The sequence below is a fragment of the Sapajus apella genome, unplaced genomic scaffold (genome assembly GCF_009761245.1).
Source record: "Sapajus apella isolate SASKATOON/1434 unplaced genomic scaffold, GSC_monkey_1.0 scaffold48, whole genome shotgun sequence".
In the NCBI taxonomy this organism is placed as follows: domain Eukaryota; kingdom Metazoa; phylum Chordata; class Mammalia; order Primates; family Cebidae; genus Sapajus; species Sapajus apella.
In genome coordinates, this window is record NW_022436988.1 from 5,309,243 (window position 1) to 5,315,726 (window position 6,484).

Consider the following 6,484-nt stretch of genomic DNA (forward strand, 5'->3'; position numbering starts at 1 on the left):
GCTCATGTTTGTCAAAACGCAGCAAATGTACATTTAAAAGTGGGTGAAATTTATTGTATGCAAATTCTGTCTCAACAAAGTTAGCTATAAAGAAGAAAAATCAAAACCAATATTGCATCTTAGGGAAATGGCAGCAGAGGTGGTCCATGTGTCCCCTGTATTAACAAAGAATGGCCATAACAAAGAACCACAGATTAGGGGGCTTGAGCAACAGAAATTTACGTTCTCAGAGTTCTGGAGGCTAGAAGTCCAAGATCAAGGTGTTGGCAGAGTTGGTTCTGGGTGAGGGGAGTCTTCCCGGCTTGCAGACAGCTGCCATTTCACTGTGTCCTCACATGGCTTTTTATCTGTGGAGACTCAGAGAGACAGTGGGTAGAGGGCAGAGCAAGAGCGCTGGGGCAAGCGCGGCGTCTCCTCTTCCTTTAACGCCGCAGTACAATAGGATCAGAGCTCCACCTTTATGGCCTTATTTAACCTTAATTAATTCTGTAAAGGCCCTATCTCCAAGCACAATTGCATTGAGGGTTAGGGCGTCAACATATAAATCTTGGAGGGACACATGCAGTCCATATGCCCCCCCCCACCCTTAATTCACCAGTCAGGCCCCTACAAAAGTGATCCTGGCTCCAGGGCTTCCTTGGGATCCGCTGAGGTCTTTGCTGTGGCCTCAGCAGAGTTCAGTTTCTCCCTTTGCCAGATGCTGATCCTTTGCTCCTCCCTGCCCCAGACGCTAATCCTCTCTGCACACAGAGCTCTGTCTCAGAATCTGCTTCTCAGAATACCCCACCTACGACACGTGGATTTCTGAAACACTTAGCTAGTAACTAAAAATCAGTGTCCAGGTCCTTCCGGAGGACTCTGTCCTGTTTTTCCACACCAGGACGATTTTCCCCGCAACACAAATATCCCCCTTGAGCAGCTGGGCACTCTCCAGCCAGTGTGAGGAGCCCACCACGCTTTTGTACTTTTTGGAAACAGATTCCAATAAACAAACAACAGAGGAAAACCCACCATGACCTTCCGCTCAGCCACGTTATTGATGGAAGGTAGCTAATGTCTGCAATGGGGCGATTTTTCATCAGGCCATTAACTGTTCATCACTCTGCGAGCTTTACTCTGGTGCGACCTTACTTATATGATTTCCAGTGGAGTTAACCTCTGTGCCCCTAAGAATCCATAGCAATAACAACCCAGGCTCAACTGTACCCAAGAGAGAGGAAGGTGTCAGTCATTTTAGCGTGACTGGGACTCAGTGATCAAGGGACAGCTGGATACAAAGAGGGGGCAGAGATGGGAAAGGGTTAGGACTGGCCAGCAACTACCCAGAGATGCGGCTTGTTAACCCAGTAGGGAAAGAGCATGGGTTGATGGGAGGACCTGGGTTTGAATCCCGCTTCTGCTGCTGGCTAGCTGTGCAACTCTGGGCAAGTCCGCTAACCTCACTCTCTACGGCCCCATCTGTAGAATGGGATCATAACATCTTATGATCAGGACTGTGGGGAGGATTAACATGGAAACCTGCTGATTGATTGGTTGTTTGATGAATTGATTGATTGAAACAGAGTCTTACTCTGTTGCTCAGGCTGAGTGCAGTGGTGCAATCATCATACCTCACTGCAACCTCGAACTCCTGGGCTGAAGGGATCCTCCTGCCTCAGCCTCCCGAGTAGCTGGGACTACATGCTCATGCCACCACGCCTGGCTGGCTAATTTTTGTGTTTTTTTTGTAGAGATGGAGTTTCCACGATGTTGCCCAGGCTGGTCTCAAACTCCTGAGCTCAAGTGATGCCTCCACCTTGGCCTCCCAAAGTGCTGGGATTACAGGCACGAGCCGCTGCACCTGGCTGAAACCTGTATGTAAAAGTAAATACAGTCTTGCCCCTCTGCACTCTCATCTCTCCCTCTGTTCCCCTGAATCCCTTGATGTGCGTGCAGTTTCTTAGGCTAAGCTAACAGTTTTAGGGCTGGCATGGATGGTATTGATCAATGTTCAGGCCCATTCTTCAATTAAGGACACTGAGGTTCAGAGAAGGAAACGTTCATCACGTGGCGATGAGATAGCTGAGCAGACAGAAAACCCCGCTGGGGTGGGTCTCCCTCACTTCACGGTCAATGAGCCTATGACTTATACCCAGCCCCCACCCAGACTCCATGCTTTGAGAAATGTTGATAAATTATTTATTAGCAATTAGTTATGCATTTTTATATCAGAGTTATCCTAAGAAAATGGAGTCTGAGTGTGTTGCTCCCGCCTGTCATCCCCCACCAGCTCCGCTCATGCCCAGGGTAAACTAATTGCAGCCTGGATGGCAAGATCCTTCCCACGGGTGCGCTGTGTCCCCTCCCTCCTCATATCTCACAGGGCCCCGACGTTCGCCAGACAAAATGAAATCCAACCAACGTGCTGGGTTTTCGTCACATTTTCCTGCCTTGGCCGAGGGTGGCTCCTCTTCCAGGAAGCTCTTCTGCCTCTGAAGCTGGATAAACCCCAGGTCACCTTTTCAAACTCCACCTGCTTCCCGGGCATCAGGATCAGGTCCCTTTTCCCAACACCAATTCAGCACACCTTTCTCTCTGGACAGGAAGAAGTGTGGGGTCACGACAGCTGTGGTCCATACTCCTGTGTCCCCTGCCACTCCTCTCCCTGAGCTCCTTGAAGGCATGGATCATGTCAGGGACTCATTGACGCACCGGGGACAGGACTTGGATGATAGGAGGTCCCCAGGACAGGTGGATGTCACCGGCACTTGATTCATCAGGGGATAACTGCACCCAGACAAAGCAGAGAAAATCGACAGCTTGTTCAACTTGTGCGGACATATCAAAGGTAATTTCTGGTTTAAAAAAATACCTTGGCCGGGCACCGTGGCTCACACCTGTAATCCCAGTACTTTGGGAGGCCGAGGCGGGCAGATCACCGGAGGTCAGGAGTTCCAGATGAGCCTGGTCAACTTGGTGAAACCCCATCTCTACTAAAAATACAAAAATTAGCCGGGCGTGGTGGCTAGTGCTTATAATTCCAGCTACTTGGGAAGCTGAGGCAGAAGAATCATTCGAAGCCAGGAGGAGGAGGTTGCAGTAGGCTGAGATCGCACCACTGCACTCCAGCCTGGGCAACAGAGCAAGACTCCATCTCAAAAACAAAAAACAAACAAAAAAGCCCTTAATATTTCATACATGCTGTCATGGAGTAAACTCGAGTTCCTCCTAAAATTTGTATGTTGAAACCCGAACCCTCAGTACCTCCAGAGTGTGGCTGCATTTGAAGGCACGATCGTTAAGGGGTAATTAAGTTAAAATAAGGTCATTAGGGCAGTCCTTAATCCAACATGAAAGATGTCCTTATAAGGAGAGGAGATCTGGGCAAACACACACAGAGGGAAGACAATGTAAAGACGCAGGGAGAAACCAGACGTCTGCGAGCCAAGAGGCCGCAGAAGAAACCACCCCTGCAGATGCCTAGATCTTGGACTTCAGCCTCCAGAGCTGTGAGCAAATTCATTTGTTTTCTGAGCCACTCCGACTGTGGCATGTGATTATGACAGGCCAAGTGCCTGTAATCTCAGCTACTCGGGAGGCTGAGGCAGGAGAATCACTCCAACCTGGGAGGCGGAGGTTGCAGTGGGCTGAGATCGCACCACTGCACTCCAGCCTGGGCGACAGGGCGAGACTCCACCTCAAAAACAAAAACAACCAACCAAACAAAAACCCTTAATATGATATACATGCGGCCGTGGACGAAACTGTGTTCCTCCTAAAATTCGTATGTTGAAACCCGAACCCTCAGTGCCTCCAGAGTGGCTGCATTTGAAGGCAGGCTGATATGCCCACCTCCACCTCTGCACACCGCTGGCTGTCTCAGGTCAGAAACCTGGGTGTAGCACTTGCTCCGGCACCCCTCACTTACACTGGGGCCACAGACACTGCCCAGGAAGCTCAGGGTTAGGCTTCCCTCTGTCTCTATGATGCTACATGAGCGTCCACAGCACCCCCTGATGCACAGGAGCTTTGCTGCACCAGGAACGGGCTAACCAGGAATGGGTTTTGAAAGTTCCTATTATTTTGAATTCTCCAAATGCCGCATGTGCCCTTCTGCAAAGCCTGCAGAGAGTTCCCGTCAGAGCTAACACAAGGGTCCCCTCGCTCCAGAGCCAACCACCCTCTTTTTCCCCTCCCAGCAGGGCCAGGTGAGGGCCAGTTTCCCAGCCCCTCCCCTCGGCTCCTCCACTTGCTGTCCTTAGCCTCATCAGAGCCCACTTGGGCCAGCCTGAATACAGGTGTCTGGCCTGAAGTAGTTGCCTCCCCTCAACTCCACCTGCCCCTCACCTCTGGGCTGGAGGAAACGTAATCAATATCCCTCCTTTCTTCCTATTACGCAAAGTGTGTTAGTATTTCCCACTGCTGATAAAGACACACCCGAGACTGGGCGAATCACGAAAGAAAAAGGTTTAACTGGACTTACAGTTCCGCATGGCTGGGGAGGCCTCACAATCATGGTGGAAGGCAAGGGGAAGCAGGTCACATCTTACGTGGATGGCTGCAGGCAAATAGAGAGCTTGCGTGGGGAAACTCCCATTTTTGAAACCATCAGATCTCACGACACCCATTCACTGTCACGAGAACAGCACGAGAAAGACCTGCCCCCGTAATTCAATCACATCCCACCCGGGTCTCCCATGACATGTGGGAACTGTGGGAGTTACTATTCAAGATGAGATTCAGGTGGTGACACAGCCAAACCATATCACAAAGATTCCCGGTAGACCCCACTCCAGGGTAGCAGAAGTCACATGGGACACCCTGCTTCCCTCTTGGACCCTGGAATTGATACAGCCTGGTGTTGGCTTCTGTATGCAAGGAGCAGGGGATGCAGGCACCCAGGCTGTGGTGCTGAGATCGGCTGCTGGGACAGGCGTCCACCCTGCAATAAGAATCACAGCCATCCTGTGGTAGGCACTTCATATGTACCACCCATTGTCCTTCATAGAAGACTCATAAATGACCCTATCTGTTAGGAACCCTGACTATACCCATTTTACAGATGAGGACATGAAGCACAGGGGAGTTAAGTCATTTGCCCAAAGCCACAATGCTAGTAAACCAGTGAGATGGGAACTCCAGGGAGTGTGCTCAAAGAGTCTTTGGTTGTAGTGGTCCATTCTCATGCTGCTCTAAGGACATACCCGAGACTGCGTAATTTATGAAGGAGAGGTTTAATTGACACAGTTCAGTGTAGCTGGAGAGGCCTCAGGAAACTTACAATCATGGTGGAAGAGGAAGCAAACATGACCTTCTTCACATGGCGGCAGGGAGAAGAAGAAGAGCTGAGTGAAGGGGGAAGCCCCTTATAAAACCCTCAGATCTCATGAGAACTCACTCACTCTCATGAGAACAGGACGGGAGAAACCACCCCCATGAGTCAATTATCTCCACCTGGCTCCTCCCACAACACATGGGAATTATGGGAACTACAATTCAAGATGAGATTTGAATGAGGACACGGGCAAACCATATCAGTAGTTTTCACCACATCCGTCATGATTGTCTGCCCAGTGTCTTCCCCTGGGGCCACAATTCACCGCTAAGATTTTTTCTTGAATTTGTGTTTCCTCAAGCAACAAAAACTATTACTGACATAGCACATTAGTCCTGATCTGTGCAGAACGGAGGGTTCATGAATTAGGAATTCAGATCCCAAAGGGAATTTGCAGCTGAGGATAGAGCAAGCAAGGCAGGTGGGGGAGGGGAAAGTTGGGAGCCATCTCCCCAGATAAAGTCACCAATTCATGGTTTTGTCTGCTGCTGCCTGGGCATTTTATTTTCCATTTACAATTACTTGTCTGGGGTTTGGCTGCAAGAGAGATCAAATATAAAGAAATAAAATCATAATCCAACAAGCTACCTTACTGGAGATAACCATCGTTAAAATCCTACCATATTGTTTTCAGCCTTTTTTTTTTTTCCTTGTTTACTTCTCTATTTCATTTGTTTGACAACATAAATAAAAATGAATTAATTACTAAAAATCCTTTCTACTCTGGAGAGGTATAGATAAAGGAAGCAAACAAAAGGGCCAAAATTGTGCTACCCAAATAACCCTGCTAACATTTGAAGTATGAATGAAAGTCACACACATGTAAAGTTAGAAGGCAGACCACAAAGGGGGGTCACTGTGAAAGTCACCACCCCGTCAACTCCTCCCCTACCTCTTTCTCCCAAATTAACCACTGTTAACAGATTCCGTGATTCCTTCCAGAAAAAAAAATGCATCCACCTGCATTTGTAGATCTATTTATATACACCCTTTTTTCTTTGTATACCTTCTAGGCATTTTCTATGCATATGTTTTTTTCACATGGCTGATATCATATTGCAAGGGTAGCTGTATCTTGCCTTTTTCACCTGACACTCTGTGATAAACCTTCTGAGATTGTTTTGTAGGAGGAAACTCCATGGCCCTGCCTGCAAGAGGCAGCTCCCTGGG

The 6,484-nt window shown here is 48.8% G+C and overlaps 1 long non-coding RNA gene across 1 annotated transcript; it reads right to left on the reverse strand.

The window, feature by feature from the left end:
- Window positions 1-2,161: 2,161 nt before the first annotated feature.
- Window positions 2,162-2,792, reverse strand: LOC116525838. The gene is made up of 2 exons (XR_004257847.1): window positions 2,692-2,792; window positions 2,162-2,574 (listed from the first exon to the last, which is right to left on the reverse strand). It is a non-coding gene; the product is annotated as an uncharacterized LOC116525838 (long non-coding RNA).
- Window positions 2,793-6,484: the final 3,692 nt, after the last annotated feature.